At 44.3% G+C, this 22,435-nt stretch overlaps 1 long non-coding RNA gene across 1 annotated transcript; it reads left to right on the top strand.

The window, feature by feature from the left end:
* The first annotated feature begins 4,829 nt into the window (after positions 1 to 4,829).
* LOC149870890 (uncharacterized) lies at positions 4,830 to 22,435 on the top strand. Its single transcript, XR_016440501.1, has 3 exons — positions 4,830 to 4,966; positions 19,880 to 19,995; positions 20,412 to 22,435. It is a non-coding gene; the product is annotated as an uncharacterized LOC149870890 (long non-coding RNA).

Genomic DNA, 22,435 nt, shown 5'->3' on the forward strand with positions numbered 1-22,435 from the left:
TAGATATCCATTATAGCATCCAAGACCTGTCAGAATGTTATGTGGTTTCCTTGAAATACGATGTCCTACTTGGCATTCAGAATTCAATTGCCCCCTGGTGAGTCTTTTGGAATAATACCACTCTCTGTTCCCTGTGGCTCCAGCTTTTCATCTGATCCTTGCTTCAGCACGACAAAGAAAATAAACTATTGTGGAAATGAGATTTTTGTGGAGTTCTGAACAGAGGTGGTGGATATTTTCCTGGAGGGATGGAGTCATTTCAGAAATGTATCTGAGTGGCTCAGTCCTCCAGCAGTGACAAGAGACTAATGTTTCTAAAGGGGGTTGTTATTTGTACTGCAGTAGCACCAGCTATCCCTACAGACATTAGCACATCATTGCATAATAAGCATAATATAGACAAGTATGGAGAGACAGTTCCTGGCCTGAATGGCATTCTGATTAAACCCCTGACCCAACAGAGCACTTTAAGAACATGCTTAACTTGATGCATGTCAGTAGTCCTAATGCCTTCAACACACTTACTCCCATGCCTAAAGTTAAGAGGCAGCACTGGGCACAAGCTGAGAAGCACACCCAAGATAGAGGGCTTGTCAGTGACCACTCTGTGTTTGTTCTGTTACTTTCTAAAGTTAGCGTGCATGGAGCAGGTATGCTGTGCTTCCCTAAACTAGCACAGATATGCCCAGATAGGCTGTTCGCAGAGCTGAGACTAGAACTCCACTCTCCTGCTGCTACTGCCTGATCCACTAGACCACCAGCAGACAATCTTTTCTGACTGAAAAAAACAACTCAGGTCAGACGGCCAGGCAGTGGGACTGGCACTTCTCCCCACAGTTGCACAGGAATAGTGTCCACAGCTGAAGCTCCGTGCCACCAAATGCTCCTGAAGCCCCACAATCACAGACTGGATTCTATGGCTTCGTGGGTTGAGTCTGGCCCATAGGCTATAGGTTGTCAACCCCTGCGCTACTTGTGCTTATTTTTAGGAGTGCTCACCACATTCAGACCTTCTTGTTTATAACACATGAAGTAACTTGTCTAGATGCTGCTGCTTTTAATAATATTGTTCTCTTTTTTCCTTACTGTATTACCTATGTTCTGCTTCCTCTTCTGTTTCTTTCACCAGAGTTTTCCCTGTCCTCTTTCCTTACATTTCTTCCCTTTCTTCCTGGACATACACTATTAATATTCTTCTCCAAACTTCTCTGTTTATCCTCTTCCTTGTTCACATTTCCCTTTCCCATATCTTTGAAGTCCAGAAGCATAATAGTGTCATCTTCTTTAACTGGAGAGTAAAGCAGATTGTCTAGGGTGCATTTCCACACTGGTATGTCAGGTCAAGACTATCTGCACCAAACTATAACTTAAGAATTGGGCCTGCACTGATTCTTAAAGAGGGGGAGAATCTCTATATTAATTTCCAAGTATGCCTTAGGTCCTCCATCAGGCCAAAAGCTCAGAAAAAAGTGTTCTGAACAGTTTTCTTTTAACCATAAAAGGTATGCTCTGCAGCCACAGAAATTAGAGGTAAAAAAGAAGACTATGGTTAGGCTGTCTCCTCTATTCCTTGGTCAATGGTGGGCTGCTTGCAATGGTACCTTCGTTGCTCTCTTTAGGATTCCTAATAGTGGATGGGGACCAACATCTCCTTATCAGTGCTTCAAACCCAGCATTGGTCAACTATGAGTAAGAGTGATCCAATGGCCTGTGTGCAGAGGCAGATCTGGGGGAGGGGTGTACAGTGGTGTGGTTGCACCACCCTGCTTCCGCAGCAAAAGTTAAGTCCCAGTGGCTCCATTTCACAGTGGTTCTAGATGTCTGGATCCCTTGCAATGTTGAGCCCTGGACTGACTAGGAAACCTGCTTGGTGGGCAGGGAGGAGGCATGCCTATAAACCTGCTGCCCCTTCTGTCCCCAGCTGACCCAGCAGTGGGGAAGCCCCAGGATTGCTTCTGCCCTGCTCCAGCATGGGGTTTGAGGGAGCACCTGCACAGGGTGCCAGGTCTGTGGCAGTGGCAGGGGGCAGGTCCATGCTCCTTCCTCCTGCACTGCATTTCCCCTACTAGTCCAGGGGCTCCAGCTGCCTGGAGGGCTAGGCAGAGCCAGGGGTGGCAGCATCAATGAGTTCCTCCCAAACCTTCCCCTTCCTACACCTACTCTCTGGCCATGGCAGGGAGCAAGAGCACCTGGAAGGGGGGACTACCCACTGATGCCACAATCCCTATCCTTTCCCAGCACTCCATGCAGCTGCTTCCTGCAGCTGGAGACCACAGGCTAGTGAGGGAAACACAGCAGAGGCAGAAGGGAGCAGGGACCCATCCCCTACCACTGCTGCAGTCCTGGCACCCCATGCAGCTGGTCCCTGCAGCCCCAAGCTGGAGCAGTTCTGGAGCTTCCCTGGTCTCCGGGTCAGCTGGGGACAGCAGCAGCGGCAGGCTTCCAGGCACTCCTGCTCCCTGACCATCCCCCATGGTCTGGGAGCAAATGCTGAAAGAGCAGACCTGTCTGCCATCACCACTGCTGTCCCTGGCAAAGCTTGGTACTGCTGCTTACCATAGTCCCTGGCTAGGGCAGGGCAGGAGGAGCCCTAGAGCTCCCTTGCCCCCAAGTCAGTCAGGGATAGTGGCAGCAGTGGGCAGGTCCCCCCTTCTGCCGGGGTAGAAGGGGGTGACAAGAGAAGTGGTGGGGAGTCTTACCTGCTCTGGGGACTCCAAAAAGTCCCTGGCAGCTGCTGCCCTGGTATGGTCTTCCTGCAGGAGAGAAAGGGAAAGGTGGGGAGGGAATGCCCATGGGTGTAATCTCCCACATCCCCATGTTTTAATTCTGAGATCTGTGCATGCCTGTGTGCACCAAGATGGTCACACTCTAGATCTCACCATCACACAAGTAGCAACAGCTGTGTCTTTTTCAACAGTGTTAAGAGCACTAAACAAAGTTAACCCAACTACTTGGGTGTCTTGCACCTTTAGCAGCCACATTCCACATCAAGGGTAAATCATAAGCTTAGAATGATGAGTGCCCCTGGCAGCTAGGGGGGCACAGTGGCAGTGGGAGCGCGGTGACGGAAGCATGGTGGCAGTAAGTGGTGAGCTCCTGCAGACGCTGCCAGTGCTGATGGCAGTGAGGGAGGAGGTTGGTGAGCGGCGACTGCCTGAAGGTGCTGCCAACACCTTTTTGTAGGGGTTGCACCGCCATGCTCAGGGGGTGCACATGCTCCTGGACAGTTTCATGCACAGATTCTCAAACTTCAAAAAATCAGGGGATGTTTATGTCTTTCTAGAACTAAAAATTCAAACACATCCTGTAGATTTTTCGCTATGATGACATTCATGCCCAATATAGGGAAAAATCCATCCTTCTAATATACTTTAAAAGCCCAGGGCAGAATGGTTCTAGACATTTGCCTTCATCATTCTCTGTAAAGAGCATTTCTGTTGTCCACAGTGAACTTGTCCTTGAACCTTGGTCATTATTGCAAAAAAAATCAAGTTGTAAAACATCATGAGTTAGTGGTACCACTAAAGCATCAAAATTCCAGAGTGATTAATAAGTTGTTCTTGGCATACTACATAATGGATTCTGACCTCAGTAATGCCTCTGTAAATCTGCGGCAACGTAACTGATTTCAAGGGGATTAGCCCAGATTTACAAAGATGCAACTCATCACAGAATCTGGTCTTACATGTGCTGACAGAAATCACAAGTATCCTTAAACTTCCATGGCAAATTAGTTTTTAAAAGCTGTATTTTATTTTTACCACAGAAACTTTTAGGCAGTTTTAAAATCAGTGACAGTAAATTATCCTGTGTGGGGAATGCTTTAAACTGGACTCTTAAAAAAAAAGATCCTGACAGCTGTTCTTCATTAGTAGGACTAGAGAGCACAGATTGATCCTAAGCAGTGTTTTGAAAGACCTCTGGAATACCAGCTACACGCTCACACATCTATAAAATAGTTCCATCCTTCTACAGATCATGCCTTAATTCCTTTCTACAAATCAGATCCAGAGCTGGAAGATAAAGGACCAAAAATAAGTATGATTAAGTATATTTTTTCTTGTAATACACTTGGCAATGGAATGAAAGATCAGTGCCTGCTTGATTTCCTTCCAAACTGGCAAGCACATGCCTCTTGTTCTGAAATAGAAGACAGACTCACTGTGGGCGTAGGAGCTGACCTGGATTGCTATTGGTTAGCCTCTCATCCAATGACTGCAAAGAAAATTACATTTTTTTTCTCATTCATACACCCTGGGGAAGAACATAACCATGACTTGCATTTCTTTTTCCAAGATGTATCATATACAGTTTTAATCAAGCATAATTTGCAATAATTTCTTAATAGTTGTTATATTTTTCATCTCTACCAAATCCATTTTTTCTGTTCATATTATTTCCCCACATGCTCTCTCCTTGTTCAGCTGGTATAGAAGAATTAGTAAGGAAGCACAGCTATCAATGTCTTTTACATGTACCTAACATCTAACTTTCTGTCTGTTTTGAACCGGGCATTGGAACACAGCGCCTTTCCTTTCTTAGTGCCTGAGAGACATGGATGAGAGCAAGCCACCTGAGGCTCTGTTCAGATACAACAGAGGTGCTGGTGTGCTTTCGGGGAAAACAACTGAAAGATGTGAGGAATGTGTCTCTCCCTTTGACTGGATATTTAGGAGGGGTGATATTTTTGATTGGACCAACTTTATGGTTGGATGAGGGTATTCAACTGTTTTTTGCTCTCTTTAGGTGTCTAATTCAATCCCCCTGTTTTTAGATGAGATTACTAGGCATATTTTTTCACCTTATCTGGGTGGGAGATGTCAGCTTTTTCTTTGTCATGTGGAATATCTTACTTTGCTTCATGCTTTCTTGCCTCAGGATTATCATTGCAACATGCTCTACTAATTCAGGAGTTTGGTATGTCCTCTGCAAGGATTGGTGCTGGCCTTGCCCCTGGTGGTTCTGGGTAAGTGTGTGGAAATGATGTGGTTTTGACTAAAAATCTTTCATGATCTGGTAACTGTCTCCTTGAGAGAGTGTTCATGGTATCATGTCTCTCTGCATGCTTTTCTACCAGTTGAGATAAAAGGAGGTACTTACATGCACCTTCCCTAACATAAAAACTTCTCCCAATATAAAAGAGAGAGGATGTGTAGCAAGGTATTTCACTAGTTCCCTTCTCTTTAGAATTCACTGCTGTATTGTTCCACAAGAGCCCTGCTATGTTTAGGGCTAGGCTGCATCCATCCTTTTATGGGCCCTTGTGAGAATACATTTCTTGAAGAGAATCTTTGGGAAGCAAAGACAGTCATCTTATTTTTAAGTGTGGATTTTTTAAATTGGTTTTATGAAATAGCAATAGGTTTCTTGAAAGTTTGTCAGCAACAGCAAAGAAAAATCACTTGACTCTGTAGTCCCATCTTTAAGTTTGGTTCTCTGTGTTCCTGGACTGAAAGCTGGGCTCCTCTTAAGATAAATCAGGGGTTTACTCAGCCTCTTCCTCTCCTTTCTCAATTAGTAGTATTAGTATTAATGCCATTACTTTCTGCAGCATCAGAAATGGCGTATTCCCTTATCACAGAAGCATTTCAGAAGAGACAGAGCAGTAGAAGTTCAGGGTTATAAATCTATTTCTTTTTACTAACATAAATAATGGAGAAATAAAGCAATTACACGAGTACATGTGTACTCACACTCACACTCCAGCACCAAAGCAGAGGACCCAAGTCTTTCAAGCTACACAGAACATGTAGCATTTGGTGGTTTTAAAGCAAAAGAACGAGACAGAGATGAATGTTACGGGTGTCCTTTCCTGCTCCTATGTTTTTAGATTAGTTACGGTATTTTCCAATGTAATTCTATTGTGTGCAGAAATTTTTTGTGCTTATTCATATCTCTTGCCAAGGAAGTGAAGGACTAGATCCTGAGAGCAGCTTAGGAGAAGCTAAGACAGGCAGCATGTAACAGGGTATGCTCTATACCTTCAGTGCAAAGCTGTTTGGCAACTGATGATCACAACAGAACAGTGGCTCTATATACTCACAGAGCACCTTTAAGCCCAAACAGTCATGGTGTCTTTTACTAACTTACATATGGCCTGAATCAAAAGTCCAGGGATTGTTTCTGCTGATTTCAGTGGACACTGGGTCAGGCCCATAGAAGAAACAGGTAAAGAGATTTTTCCATCAACCAATCTGCTTATATGTGAAATAAAGTGCTCGCCCACAGCACAAAGCCATACTTCATAATTCCTCAGGTTAACAAGTGACTGGTATTTCAATATAAACCACAGAGATTAGTGTGCACAGAACATAATACCCAGTGCTGCAATTTAACCAAGACGACATTAGTGCCTCTAAGCTTCATGAACAGATCTGAAGGGCCAGTATCTGAGTTTTATATTATTGCTCATCAGAAAGGCAGATTATAAAATTGTTCAGGTTTAAACAACACATATACCAAAATTCTTGCTTCTCTTTGTCAAGGATTAGTGCATTTAGCCTGAGGGAATGTACAGAGATAAGATGTAGCAAAGCACAGAAATATGAAAATCTTTCTCCATGTTCATCTGTAATGATCTTTTGTCAGCTGTATGAGCCTGTTTCAAAGCCTAGGAAAGTTAAAGGGAGCCTTTCTGTTGACTTCAGTGAGTTTTTTTTATCAGGTTCTGAGAGCCTACTCCCACAGCCTATAGGCTGATAACATTTTCTATTGAGTTACATGGGAATTTTTCCAGCATACATACTGTGAGATTAGACTCAATTCTCTAATTGCTGAAATTTTAGAACATGGTATTGGGTAATTGTTTCTCTCTCACTCACTCATTATACTACTGGATAATGTAAAACAGCCTGGAGCTTGTGCTGACAGTCAGTCAGTCATGTGGCTGATAGTAATACTGAGTCCTTGTAACTGTAACCTGGGCAGTACTCCAAGAGGTACCCCCTCTCCAACTGAACGGATCAAAGCAGGTGCACAAGTGCTATGGGAGGTGTAGGGACTCTCCTCCCCTATAGAGCAGAGCCAGACCACCAATGGGGACTTAACCATATACCTTTTGATACTGAGAACATAACAGGCATAAATCAGAGGGTATAGTGGACACTACAATGCACCAAGGGGGCAGGATTCAACAAAGCTTAGACACTTACAATCATTGACAAGAACCAGGGTTAACAAAATATAAAACACAAACAGCAGAACAAACGATATGGGTTGGTAAAATATGAAAAGGCGCAAAATGCAAAATGTCAAATGACAAGGAAACATAGGACCTTGGTGCCTGGAGGGGAAAAACACAATGGCCCCTTTCCACTGCAAGAAGATTTGCTTCTTGTTATTTCACTCACCCCAAGTCACTTCAGCTGAGACTTGAACCTAGATCACCCACATGGTAGGCAAAGACACTGCCACACAGCTACCACTGGTAGTACTAGTCCTGCCTGCTAGGGGTCCTGACTTTCCCAGAGCCCCTGTCTCATGTTGAGCTGCCTGGCCTCTGATTGGAGGAGCTGGAAGTAGAGCTGGGAACCTCTCAGGTTGCTGCTTAGATCCTAGCTGGAACCAGGGAGCCTCTCCTGCTGGCTGCAGCCTCTCCTCAGGGATCCTGGAACCCAGTGGGGAGCCTCTCCTGCCGGCCATACACCATGCTGCTGAGGGTCCCACTGCTGCCTGCAGGTCCTGCTTTTCCAGGGGTACTGCTCCTGGCCTGCTGGCTCAGCTCTGTGAAGCTCCTTCCTTGTTGTCCCTCACTGGTCTCTCCTTTTATCCCCCTCCAGGTGTTCCAAGGGGCCAATCGGGACCCTGGGGGGGGGGGGGAGTCTTTGGGGTGTGATTGGTGGAAAGGGAATCCCAACTCCTCCAATCATCGTTTGCCCTTTCAGAACCCCTGGGCTAGGTTGCTGCCAGCTAGCCCATCACATAACAAATAATCTGGAGATGTGGAATTTTTTACAGTAAGCTTTGCTGTATGACTGCCTCATGCTAGATCATTATATTTTACTCAGGGGAAGTAGACTTAGCCTTTTTAATATGTCTGTTTGCTGTTTTCATGCTGTTTTGGATTACCATGATGGGGACAGGCAGGTGTAGTGTCATTTGTGAGTTGAACCAAAGCAGGATCCTGTGGGAAGAGTCTGAGTCTGCAACTTGGAGGCCTTAGTTCAATTCCTCAGTGATTTTGAGCAAGTTATCTGGGAATTGTGTACATAGGAACACTCGGACAGTAAAGGTGAATTAACAAATTGTATGAATTTAAAGCTTACAGACCCCTTCAAAAGTAAAGTGACCTAAGCTCACTACAGTTTAGTCAGCCTGTTGGAAGGTTACATTAAGATAAATAACAGACAGTGTATTTCTGAATGAGGGGTTCCACACAGATGTTTAATGATTTTTAATTTACATGTAGGTTCATACCTTTAGATAATTCATCTTACTTTCCTGGGAGTCCTTAGTCTAGTTAGAGAATCCCTTAATATCCTGGTGCCTGTTTCTCATCTGTTAAATGGGGATAATAGCACTTCTCTGTGTTGTGAAGGTAATCACTTTACAGCTTGCAAGGTGTTCAGATAGTGTGGGAACATAGGCCATAAAATATGACTTCCAAAGCAGCTGCAGGTTGCTTACTTAGGGTAAGATGAAACACCCATGGAAGACTAGCACAGTTCACAAAAGATGGAATTCACTACCCAGTTCCTTGCATTTCTGATGTGTGGCCTTAATGAACTCTTACTTGCAACATTAAGAAAAATCTGCATCACTTATCAGCTGGGCTCAAGGGCTGGCATCTTTCTACTCAGGATTTCATCTCTCACTTCGAGAGAGATTCTGCAGTCCTATTCTCATGGGGGTATAAAATGCAATGGGCTGAGGAATTTATATAGGTTTGCTCCAAAAGGGAATAAGATACAAGTAACCCACATAGTCAGTGCATACTAGGCTTGTACGAAGTGTCCAGTATTTGATTTGGATTCCGATTCTGATTTGGACAATTCGGGGGACAGTGATTCAATTTGGTGATTTGGATCACTGTCCTGAATCAATTCAGCTGAAATGGTTTTGGAAGTTTTGGCACTGATTCGGTGATTCAGCCATAGAGTATAATGAGGAATCACTAATATACCTATAACTTTGTCAGTTTTTTGCAGAATTGGATGAAAACAGCAAGGATGGTAGCCCCTTCTGAGGCCATAAAGCCTGCTGAGTTTCAAGGAGATAGGTACAGGGGTTTCTGTGAAAATGCCCCTCAAACGGTTGAAAGCAAAACTCATGTCAGGTGTATATGTTAAGGCAGAGCGGGGTGAAAGCAGCAGGGATGGCAGTCCCTTCTGAGGGCATGAAGCCTGCCAGGTTTCAAGGAGATAGATGCAGAGCCTACTGTGAAAGGCCCCTCAAACTGTTGAAAACACAACTCGTGTCGTGTGTGTGTTAACTGGGTTTCTTTCCCCTCCTCCTACCCCTGTCCCTCTTCTTAGTTTCTGTTTCCCCACAAGACCACCTTTTCTGAATCGTTGAATTCTTTTCCGAATCAATTTGGATGCTTTGAATCAATTCAGAACTTTTTATGGGTCTTCTGATTTGATCGGATTTGATGATTCGGGCACCAAATGGAACTAAATATTATCTGAATTGAATTGGCGACCAAAGCTTCACACACCCCTAGTGCATACCTCCTGGGTGGCATGGCAGTCTATTAACTTAAATCCTGGGTGTGTCTACACGAGATGTTTAACTGCTCAATAGGCTAGTTAGTACACAGTAAATGCACACGCCTATATGTGCATGTGCTTACTGCACAGTAAAACCCCCTAATTGTGTGTTAATTTGTTACCTGAAAATGCAAATAGCAAATTTATGCATGATTAGTTACTATGCAGTTACACACATGTAAATGTTACTCAGGAGCCAAGCTTACTCCCAGGTCAGCGCTGACAATTGTGTGGCTGGCCTAAGACTAGTCCCACAGCTCTGGGCTGGGAGCCTTTCCTGTCCCAGGGCTGGGCTACTTCTATGGCAGCCCCTGGGGCACACCAGCAGGGAGTCTGAGGCCACTCCAGGCCCCTGTGTCCCTCCGGCCAGGGTCCAGGCTAGCTTCACCGGCTTGCCTGCGCCCCAGTGCCACTGCTTGGCGCTGCACTGCTGCACAGCTGCCAGACCCACACTGTCCAGGCCTGCAGGCTGCTGCAGGCTGCTGCAGCCTCCTTCCAGGCATGCCAGCTCCCAGGCCCAGCTGCAGGCAGCTTGTAGCTGGGAGTGCCAGCTCCACTTGCCTGCAGCCCACCCCCAGCAACCTGCCCAGAGTCTGAAGGTGGTGCGAGGCATTGCTTCTACTGTGTGGCTGCCGGTCCCATGCCATGTGCCTGTGCTGGGTGCTGCAGGAAGCTGTCCAGGCCCAGCAACACAGGGACAGCCACTTAGAGGCCCAGAAAGCTGGCACAGTATCCCTGATGGCATCCTCCTTGCCCAGGCCTATGCCCATGCCTGTGCTTGCCACCTGGGACCCCAGCAGGTTCAAGGAGGAGACTCGTGATCTCATGACACTGTAGGGTGAGGCGGAGGTACAGCACCAGTTCTGGTGGGGCAGGTGCTGCAACACCCACACCTATGAGGTGCTGTCAGGCCAGATGTGGGAGCAAGGGCACAACAGGTCAGCACAACAGTGCCACATATAGGTCAAGGCTTTGTAGGCAGTGGGTCACTGTGATCAGTCACAACCATCAGTGCCTGCAAGTCTGTGCCCTTTATGCGGTAATTGATGGACATATCGGCGACCTGGGACTCAGGCCACAGCCATGCTGGGGCAGATGGTGAGGGACCACCAGTGTCCTGTAGATGGCTGAACATGCACTTCACCAGGGCATGGTTTTGGCCCAGGCAGCAGTTAAAGTGGGCCTGGTGGGGGTCCAGGTGGCTGGTGTCAGGCAGCATGAGCTAGGGTAGGAGCCGGTAGTCAGGGTCCCTGATAAGGGCTTGTGGCGAAATGCCGGGCTAGCAGTTCCGGCACCGCTTAGGGGAGCCGCAGGCTTTGCAGAGTTGTGCGAGCGCGCGGCTTGTGGGGCGAAATTGAGGTAGCTTTTTAGCCGCCCTCGAGGTTCGCCGAGTTGGCACAAGCAGACGACTTAGAGTAAGTAGTTAGTGTCTCTTAATCTATAGGGTGTCCGTTGGTTCACGAGGTTCCAGAGCCAGCCCTTGCGTTCCAACAGTGGAGCTAGTCCAAAGCTAGGTGCGGCTGCCGGCTCCTTAAGTCCCAGAACTGGTCAACGGCTCATGAATGGGAAATACAATGCAATACTGTAACACGGTGAATCGTTGTCAGTTGTTGGATTTCCGAGGCCTTTGTCTTCGCTGGGGTACGCCCAGGCAGGGAGGCTGAGAACCGGTCTGTGGGGTGATCGGGCCCACAGAGTTTTCCAGTTGTCGTCTCTGCTGCTTTCTGCTTTTTTGCTTCTTTTATAGATGTTCGTTGGACTGCCTCTATAACACTAACTATAATATAGGCTAAATATACAGAGATAGGATAATTTTCTTTTACATAATAATTGCTAGGCAGATTTTCTTCATAAGTTTCATTTCTGCAGAAACGACACTTCTAGATAAGAAATGAAATCTACAGAATGCGCGTGTGTAGCTTAATGCCAGCAGAGAAAAGTACAAAGCGTTCATTTTGATTAACAGTCAAGACTTCAAGGTTATATAAATGTGAGAGTGCCGCGCGGCAGTTATACAGAAAAGGGAAAATAATATAAAATATATGCTAAATAATATAAAATAGCTACAGGGCTGAGACCATGATGGCACCCAGCTGCAGGTCTAGCATCGCTGGTGTGAAGCATGCACTCTCCACCAAGGTGGAATTGCAAACCATGCAGGCCTCGGGGGCACTGCCTGCCCAGCCAACACTCATGTGCATGGAGGCACATGGTGGTCCATGAGGTCCTAGAGCACCACAGAGTGAAATCTCCTGCAGTTGTAGTAGGGTTAGTCTCTGAGGGGCAGCCAAGTGACAGGAATGTGGGTCCCATCTAGGGCCATGATGCACTGGGGGAATCCCAGGGGATGGAACCCTGCCACCACTACTGGGGGTCATGCATAGGGAGCATGGTGGGCACTGCACACCTTCAGGACAGCCTTCCCGGTGGTGGCCTTGCCCACCCCAAAGAGAGAGTTCATGTAGCAGAGGCTGGCAGGCATGTCCAGCCATATGTCCACGGGAAGGGTTGGTCATATGTCACCATCCTGCTGGTGAGAATGGAGCTGCTCAAGGAGATCCCAGAAGGTGGTTTGGGTCATGTGGAATGCCTCCAGCCACTGCTTATCATCCTAGGTGTGCTATACAATGTGCACCCACCAGTCCTGGTGGGCCCAGAGGCAGTGGGTCTGGAAGCCCAGAAGGGCAACAGCAGCCCAGGTGATGTCCAGAAGCCTATCATTAGTGTCTCTACTGGCAGCAGTAGCCCTGGGATGGCACACTGTGGCCAGGCAGCGGTCTGTGCAGCAAGCCAGCCTGGTGACCACAAGGAGCCCCGGACTCTGGTCATTGCTGCCAGGGGCAGGGTGGCTGGAACAGCCATCGCACGAGGAGGCAGAGTGGGTAAAGAGAAAACTGCAGCATGCTGTCCCTGTGCTGGGCATGCTGCTCCTGGTCAGGGAAGTGGCTGGCCAGGGAGCAGTGAGTGGAGCTACCTTTTGAAGATGGCTGCCAGCTACTGGCAGCTGCAGCCTGCCTCCAGTGGTGGTAGGGGCCCATTGCAGGGCTGCAGAAAGTTTGATGCTAAGAGCAGCAAATCTGCTACCTAGTCCCTGCATGTATAGATGCATGCACAGGAGTGCTTAATTTACAGTTTACTTGTGAGTAAACTAATCCCGGATCACATACATGTGTAGATTAGGATGCCCATCATAGAGGACATTCTGGTTTTCTGCTCCTCTGTCCTCTATTGATACAAAACCCAATTCCTTTATGTCTATATAGAGAACAGAAAGGTGTTCAGTTTTGTATCAACAGAGGACAGAGGACAACCGGACTGTCCTCTATGATGGCCACCCTAGTGTAAATGCACCCACTAAGGAGGATTTTGAGCTTGGGGTGGTATGCTTGTAACATCGCTCTCCATTAGCATTGTTTGTCTTGACAGCCTTAATGCTTCCCTGAAATCTTTATTTCTTTCTCACCCAAGTGCCTACAGATGCAAAAACTGCCCTTTTCCATGTATAGTAGACTTGGAGTATTAACCCCAAAACCCCTGCTTCTCTCACTTCTTCCATCTGTAACTGGCAAAAATATTTTCCTCTCAGCTTACTATAACACAGTAGATTGTAACAGAAATAATACAAGGTTATTGGCTGCAACTTTTTTCTATAGAAAACTGGGCTTTGGAAAAAATGAAAATTTTCACAGGGAAGTGTATTGAAAAACTGAACCCTCCCAAATTCGAAGGTTCTTTTGCAGTTCTTGCAATTTTAATTGATTTTTTTTATTTGCTGATTTTGGGGATTTGACTGAAACATTTTCATTTTGTTTTGTTCTCTGAAAGCCAAAGAAAAATGCTGATTTTCAGGTTTTCAATTAAAATTCAAAACTTTTCAAGCTGCCATCCATTTCCCAATCAGCTCTTCCCCTGGTATTTGCTGTATCTGTTTGAAAATTAAAATGTCAAATTCCCCAGAGGAGTACCTGCTACAGATGTATTTCAACACCATCAGTGGATAAAGATCTCTTTGTAGGGATAAGCTCAAAGCAGCAGAGAAGAAATCCAGCTTTGCATCTGTGTTTAAGGAAATGATTTCTGTCCTTGGGAATTGCTGCATGGGAAACCAAGTTGTTATTTAAAAACTAATTAGTGTTGAAGACTCAGAAAGCTGAGTCATATAAGATACAACGTAATTCCAAAATAACTCATGACAGTATTTGCAGAGTATTATTCAGTCATAACGCTTGCTAACTGTACCAACAGCAATCATTTGCACATGGAGTACAGTGCCATCATTGTGTTTTTGCTCCAGGATGGAACTGGGGGAAAAGGTCTTTGACAGCTTCAACAGCTAGGTCTTTCTCCTGGAGGAAAGCGGGGAAAAACCTTCTAAAGAACCAGTTCTTCTCATACCTACTACATGTGCCTATTTTATTTTGCCAATTTCTGTTCCCCTCTGTATTGTTTTGGTGTGAGGAGGGGAAAGGGAATATGTAAGTGCAAGACTGATTTTGATTTTTCTCAGCCCAAAAGTGCATATTTTCAACAAAAAAATTAAGACTTCTCCTTATGGTGCTGTATCTCAAATGCAACTTGAAAGGATTTTTGTGAGACTGAGATAACAGCAGATTTATTAATATAATTTTCTATAGCACCAAGCACAGTTGGTCCCTAATTGGCTGGGTGCTACTCTAACACAAATAATGGCGTGTATGAAGGGAGAGAAATCAATACTGAGTTAAGACCAAACACACACAAGTTTCACTCCAGGGGCACAAGTCTGAATTCCTGCAAAATTTGAGCATTATACAAACTTGTGAAAATAGAACATAGTAGGAAAATCTGAAGAGCTATTGCAGTAATTAATAGCTTTTTATATAGCCTTACAAAATTCTACCTGCGTGTTTGCCCAGGTATATACTTAGTGGGGACATGTGGCGAAGGGGGATGGGAAGTGTCAATTTTTTTTCCCATTATTTCCATTCTTCATGGTAGAGGGCAGGAAGGAGACATCAACATGTAAAATCTTTGGGGCCATCCTTTTTGTCCTCTGTGGCCATGATACTTTATTGCACCTTAGACCAATGCATGTAAACATCACCATCTACATGTGCGCAGGACTTTACTGCACGGTAAATTAGGATGATGCGTGGTTTGCATAGCTGCCATGGCTGGGGCATAAAGTGCCTCAGTACAGGGAATGGCTAGTTCCTGCTCAGACACTCTGTGCCCCAGCCAGGGCCCCCCCCCCCACTCCCCTTGCCCTTGCAGCACATGAAGCAGCGGGACAATGTGTCCTGCTGCAAAGCAAATGGGCAGGGATGTATAGGGGAAATCAGCCTACAAATTTGTGCGGCTAGTATTTGTGGGCATGCCCCTGCTCATGTGGACTTGGCTTTTGATGGTATCATGGGACTTATTTATTTCCAAACATCTTCTAGGAACTCACTGTATCAGCATATAGAACCCCTATGCCTCATACCAGTCTTACCTACAGAAAGCTACAGGGCACCCTGAACCCATTTACTGCAACAGGGATTACAAATACTCTGTTCCTTTATAGGCACATCTACTGTAGTTTCATGCATCAGGCCAGGGGCAGGCAATGGGGCCAAACCCTACTTTTTAAACTAATGGTTGTCATTGATGTCAGCAGGTGCAGGATCAAATCCACCTGTAGGCAAGGACACTTATCCTATCATTAGAACTGATCCAAAGTGCTATGTTTTCCTCTTTCCACTCTACTCATCCTCCTCGTCTGACTTCTTCCCTTCCAACAGTTATTAATGATTTGGGTGTGGGAGTGAAGAGCTCACTGGCCAAGTTTGTGGACAACACCAAGTTATGGGGAGTGTGGTCACACTTGAAGATAGGCTACAGATACAAGCGGACCTAGACAGGCTAGCAAGTTGGGCAGATCATAATCTGACGAAGTTCAACATTGAGGGCTTGGTGAACTGTTCACCAGGGCATCCTTGGGGAAAACCAGGAGTTTTGGCCACAAACTCCTGGAAGACTGATTCAGGCCAGTGGTGACGCGTAGGGGGTGCACCAGTCGCTCATGATTCAGGCTCAACATTAGGAAAAACTTCTTCACAGTCAGGGTGTCCAGACTGTAGAATAAGTTCCCTCCAGAGGTGGTGCAATCACCTACCCTGGAAATCTTCAAGAGGAGACTAGACAGTCACCTTGCTGGGGTCACCTGATCCCCAGTTATCTTTCCTGTTTGGTGCAGGGGGCTGGACCCAATAATCTTCCAAGGTCCCTTCCAGCCTCTATGAAAAAGATCCATGATCTGGATCTCTGGAACTCCTACTTACACAACTCCTTTTTAGCTGGGTATTAACAGAAAGGTTTTTCTGATACAGGAAAAGGGGCACTGTTGCACTACCCAAATCCCTTGGGCCCTTCAAAGCCTGTTTTGGAATAGCCTCTGTGCACCCAGTACTCTGCAGAAACACATGGAGACAGTCCTTGCTCTCATGAGCTTTCAGTCTGGTTCATACGGTAAACTGCAAAAGAAACATTGCCATTTTACTAGAGAGTTCAGCTGCCAAAATGTTTTATGATTTTTTTGCTGAAATGAGAGAGCCCCAGCAGAAGATCCTTAGTTTACATATGTTATAAGTTATAACCCTTTTTAGATTACTTCAACTAGCAAACATGACAGCTGAAAGGAATGTAGTGAAGTCCAATGTAGTGTCGGTAACAGGTGCTGATAGCTTATGGTGCACCCAAGAAAGATAAATGTTGTATCTGTGCATATAGGGAAAGGGGAATCTAGAAGATATAAACTGCAGTGGCAATGCTGAACCAGTTGACACCCTCTCTGGGAGAGTGCTACTTATATCATGTCAGTCTGTTATGAGTGATGTCTACCTTCTGCTGCATGCTGCCTCGGTTTCATTAAGCTTGGTTTTTGCACTGTCACAATTTGACTGTGCAGAGCCCTGCAGAGTCCTACTTTTAAGAAATTCTTCCATTTATTAGCATTGATTGATGTTGGCCAAGTTAATAAAAGGAAAACAATAAGTGTAGTAGCAAAAGTCTTCCTAAGAAGTAAATGTTAAGGTCTAGGTTTTAATTTAAAAAGGGCATATTCAGTTCTCTTTCTGAAAACATGCTTGCTGCTTTCTGTGGCACCTGATACTTTTTGCCAGATTTCGGCGTAGGTAATTGTATACTACTCTCCAGCACTTTCAAAGGCAGAAAATATTACTTACTACTCCCAAAAAATAATGTTATTTAGTCAAATGTTCCAAAGGCAAGATACATAAGCACAAATTGTCTTTATCTCACAACTGTAGGGGGTTAAGTTCTGAGTATGAATCATAACCCCCAAAAATCTGCACACTGTAAAAAACTATTCTGACATGGATGGGGTAGTTCATCAAACCTTTCTTGGCCAAGAAGAATCCTGAACTGCTTAATCCATGGGGATTTCTAGCAGAAAATCAGCCTACTTAGACTCTGGCTGTCCTCCATAACTGTTATTTTAAAAATCAGTATGAAAAGGGTATCTGAACTCAAAACATTCAGAGGTGAAAACCATTCAAGCATACTTTACAAACAGTTTTATAAAGCGTGAATACAGGAGTACAAATCCATTTTCTTTTTATTTCTATTTGAAAAACAAGTCAGGTTAGAGAGAGAACAGTTGAGTTACATTGGTATACAAAGACACACCTTAAATATAGCTGCCTGAAAAAACTATTAGTCATTGAGTCTCCTTTTGTGTCTTTCCATTCTTCTGTTCTGACTTGTTTTGTGCGTATGGAACATCCTGCAAAATCCTTGCCCGAAGGTTTCACCCAGTCTTGACTTCAACATACCTCCTCATTACTCAGTTCTACCATGGACCATTCACCAGTTTTGAACTGGTATCAGATCTTAGTTCTGTTTCTTGGGATCCTGGCCCTTTATTTCTTTATTACCCTCATTTGTGTTATAGTGAAGCCTGAAAAACCCCATTTTGAGTATGTCTGTTCTGTTTACCTGAACTACAGAGAACTATCCTGATGAGGCTTGTGCAAACGCATGTTTGATTTAAGCAGGTAGGCAAGATATCACCTTAGGTAAGTGGCTTCAGAGTGGATTTTCTGTAGGATATTTGCTTTGACATTTTATCTGTACAGTGCTTAACATAGGTTCAGACTGAGGGTTCATGTGAAAAATACAGCTAGCATCATTTCTAATTTTTTTATTAGTGCAGAGAGTCTGGAACCAGGTTCTAGCTGTGCCACTGACTATCATGAGAAGTCAGTTATTTACTTTGTGCCACAGGTTTCTTAATGATAATAATAGTATTTGGCAGCATAAAAACAATTACTGTAAATATCTGTATTGGTTTAGTTATACTTCACAAGGCCATCTTATCACTCTTTATTCAGAAGAAACTCATTTTGTTAATGTTATCTTTGGCATAAAGCTAACTAAACCAGCTAATCAGCCCAACTGGCAGGAAACAGAAGAAACCGACAGAAATGTTCTTTTTTTTTTTTTTGTTAACTGATTTACAATTTGAAAATACTTGCACTGAAATTACGAGGAAATAGTGAACTGTAGAACAAGCACAGCAATTTAAAATGTACTAATGAGCATCTACCCTAAAGATTAGCCTATTATTTTAAAGTATGTCCAGTGTCCTTTGCATTTGCTCAGCCGGCTAGTTACACGAACTGAAATTGCTGCAATTCCTTTTTCAGTTTGTGTTATTTTGAAACAATGTTGTTCATCTTTAAAATAAAAGGAAAATAATTCATTGAATTTCTTATGATTTAGTAGAAAAATGATACTCTTCTTATAGCTTGGTGTACCACCTTGTAGAATTGACTTGAAAATTACCTCTTTTCTCTGGAGCCTCAATAGAGGCTCCACATTTGGGAGCCTGCATGTTTTGTGACTTGCTAGCTCTTTGGAGTCTATTGAGAAATATGCTGGCCTGTCCCTTTGCCTGGAGATCAGATGTGAGCAGATAACACAGTCTTGCATCAGCCTGATGCAAAGCTAACATTTTTAATTTCAATGACATTTTAACCCCGATGTCCCTTCCTTATCTCCCACATCAATCCCTAAGGTCAACTGAGGAAAACCTCCAGCAAGTACCATTTGTGCACCAAGTGCCCTTGGCAAAACCAAATGGGAGGTGATTCTTAATAGTAGCTCCTCTGCTTCACTCTTTCCATCCTCAAGGCTACCTATAATCATTGTGTCTATAACCATTTGAACATGTTAGCAAAAATACATTTATTATAGCAAAATAACTAGTAATACAGTTGGTCACCTTTGTTATTAATGTTTTAGGATGCAATTGTAATGATTCTTGAAGATGGGCACTATATTTGGCCTTTGCCAGTCACCGGACTTCACTCAATCTCTATGAGTTCTCAGAGAGGATAGCCATTTACTCCAAAATTACCTCAGCCAATTGCTCCAGTACCATAAGGTGGTATCCCATCCAGCCCTGCTGACTTACAAGCATCTCTAACTTCTCTAAGAAATCCCTCATCTCTTCTGCCATTACTCTAGGCTGTTTGTCTCCTTCCCTATCTTTGCTGCCAAATGTGTTTGTTTTTCAGTAGCTGTCCCTATTTGTGAACACCAAAGGAAAAGAACAGGCATTAAATATTTCAGCCTTATCTGCATCATCTGTAATGAGATTGCCTTTCTCATTCCATAAGCTATGTATGATTTCTCTGGTTTTCCTCTTACTTTTAACATACTGGTAGAATCTCTTTTTATTCTTTTTTATGTCCCTTGCCAGCTGCATCTCAAATGGTGCATTAGCCATCCTAATTTTCTCCCTGCATGCCTGTGCATTACTTTTGTACTCCTCCCTGATACTATGACCAAGTTTCCATTTTTTTATAGGATTCCTTTTTGACTTTCAACTCATTGAAGAGACTGCTGTCTAGCTAGGTTTTTCTCCTGTTCCACTTCTATTTGTCCGTCATATCAAGAGAGCTTGCTCCTGCACCTTAAAAGGGCCTCCTTAAAGTACAGCCGCCCCTAGACTCCTCCTTTAGAGTACAGTATTTAGGATACAGGTCCTTGGCTTGCTGTCATAACAAGTTTTGACTTAGGTTCCATGCAAATGGTCAGGCCTGACATCCACACTTTCCCTGCAGTTTGGTTATGTTTTGGATACCGTATGTTTGATTCAAGTTATAGTGCTGTTTTGTTGTCTACAGTTCACGCTGCATGGGCCTATGCATGACTACAGTTAATCTGTCCTGTCTCCCCCGTGACTTGAAAGAGAAGACTTTCATTGTCTTCCTCAACTCTGACTTGCTGAAAGGGAAGCCAGGTTTGTACAAAGCTCTAGCAATATTGTAGGACCCTGGGGTGGGTTGGTGGGAATGATAACTTGGGCGGGGGGGTGTTTGTCCCCTTTGGATTTCTTTTAAAGGAAAAGGGAACATTCAATGAAACCTTAACTAGAATACAAGCCTGGGCCCTTCAGACCTCCAGTGGATCTACGTGTCTATGGACTACCCAAATTAGCAAGTGTTTGCAAGATCAGGTTCTAACAGTTCATAATGACAAGATAACACTAACCACCTGACAAAACCAAATGGTATGGCTTTGCAGTTTTTCATGACATGGCAATCTCTTTGTTTGTTGGGGGTTTCCGTGTCTGTACTTTTAATTACTCCCAAATTAAAAGGCATCCTCAGGTATATTTCTTTGTCTCCAATGTATTCAGCTGTTCTGTTTTATTAGTAGCTTCAGAGATGCTCAAGCAAGGAAATGTCTACATGTACAAGGCTGTAAGAAAAGGGAAAAGGTAACCAGAGGCTGTGAAGCGATATGATGGAGAGATAACAGGCAGCATCAGCCTGAGCCTAAAAAGTGCTGTGCATCTGCAACTCCTACATACTTCAGATCCCACATGAAATACAGCAAATCAACAGGCTGCAAGAGGCCCTTCTTCTGAATCACTGCATTTCTGCAACCATGCAGAGCCTTGCAGATGTTATTCTAGACTGCAAATCCCAAATACCTTGGGCAGAGCAGGAAGAGGAAGTGAACAGACAGCTCATGTTGGCTATGTGCCAGAAAGCCATGCTCTAGTGTCCCCGGGCTTCTGGCCTGTGGTTGCATTTCCTGAATTAAAAATGAATGTCTGCCAGTTGTTTCTCAGTTTAATTTCTGCAGATTAGACTAATCTGCAAAGACTGAACCAAATCAACCTCGGGCTTTTTGACCATCTGTACTTAGTCTATGAGGCTTTACTTTGAGACTCTTACTCCTCTTTAATTTCTCTTTTACAAGCTCTTGCAGAATTAGTTGTATTGGACTGTTTGCCTCACTGGAATTTCTTCTGGATTCAGGCTTATGTGGCCTTTGGCACTGCTTTTACTTGACCTTTGACCTTGAAAAATAATGTTTCTAGTTATTCCCTAGCAGACCCTGAGCTGCTGTTTCAGACAAGCTTCTTCCCCATTAAGGAGACATGCAGGTGTTTGTGCCAATCAGAGTCCCAAGAAATGCTTATCTCTGGTTCAATGCATCATGGCTTCAGATGTTGTCGAAAGGGTGACTATTTTATCTATTGCACTGATTGTTCAAGTCCCAGATTTTCCTCTGGAAGCTTTGGATACTACTATACAACCTCACACTGAATTTCTTTTGCCAACAAAGTTGGAAAACAAAAAGCATTTATCTTGCTTCTAACCATTATTTTGACTTTTTGGCTGAACAGAGACTCAAAAGAGATGCTATCCAGGGCTCGACAGGATTCTGTTCCAGTTCTTACTGTGGAAGCTTAAGGTGCTTATTACAAGACTTACCCAGACGAAGTTCTCTCTCACAAATCCTACATACTTCCTACATTTCAACAACCACATATGACCAGGATGTGGTGTGTATGCAGAAAAATCCATTCCTGACATAGTTTCTGATTAAATACCTCAGTTAAAGTCCTGGCTGGGCAAAAACCAATGGCAAAACTCACACTGTCAGTGGAGTCAGGTGTTTACCTTAGTACCCAAGCCCTCTAACCGCTGTTTCTTCTACATCTCAGCACTTCCACAGGTACCTGGTTGATTTATTCAGCTATTTCTAATTAATTTGTGTCCATACAGAGATAATTGAGCTAGAGTCCATGCTTTTCAGTCCACTGAACTATGAAATCCTTGCAGTACCTCTGACAAAGAGGGAAAAAGCACTGGACCTTATTTTTCAGTTGAATAAATCTAATTTCTTCAAGTGTGGTTAGGTTTCTTCCTCCCCTATGAAAACACCCACCTCACTCTTATAAAAATTGCATGGAACTGACCTTTAGTATCACTGTGAGACCTGTTGCTAAGCTCTCCCCCAACACTGTCTTTAATCTTAGCCTTTGCCACCCAGGCCAAGGTTTAACTTGGGAGAACTGAAAAGTTCTCAAGGAAAACACCTGAGTGGTTTACCAGCATGTCTACCCATCCACAAAAAATCCCAAAATATTAGAGATGTATTTTAAAGCCCATGGAAATCAGAGGAACCCAGAACTAACATAATATAGCAGACTTACCTTTTGGAGTGTGGGTTGAGTCCCAGGCTCAGGATTCTGCCCACCCACTAATCAGGAGGCAGCCAAAGGAGTGAAGCCAAGCCCTGTTTCTGAGGGTTGGGGGAGAAGAGCTCCAAGGACCTAATTGTAAACTGCAACCCTGTCGGTCCAGAAGACTTCAGGAGGTGGAGCCCTGAAGAGTATATAAGGAGCAGCGTGCCCAGCACAAGGAAAGATGCAGAGATGGAAG

This window comes from Crocodylus siamensis, chromosome 2 (assembly GCF_052110815.1).
Source record: "Crocodylus siamensis isolate JL-2025a chromosome 2, ASM5211081v1, whole genome shotgun sequence".
In the NCBI taxonomy this organism is placed as follows: domain Eukaryota; kingdom Metazoa; phylum Chordata; order Crocodylia; family Crocodylidae; genus Crocodylus; species Crocodylus siamensis.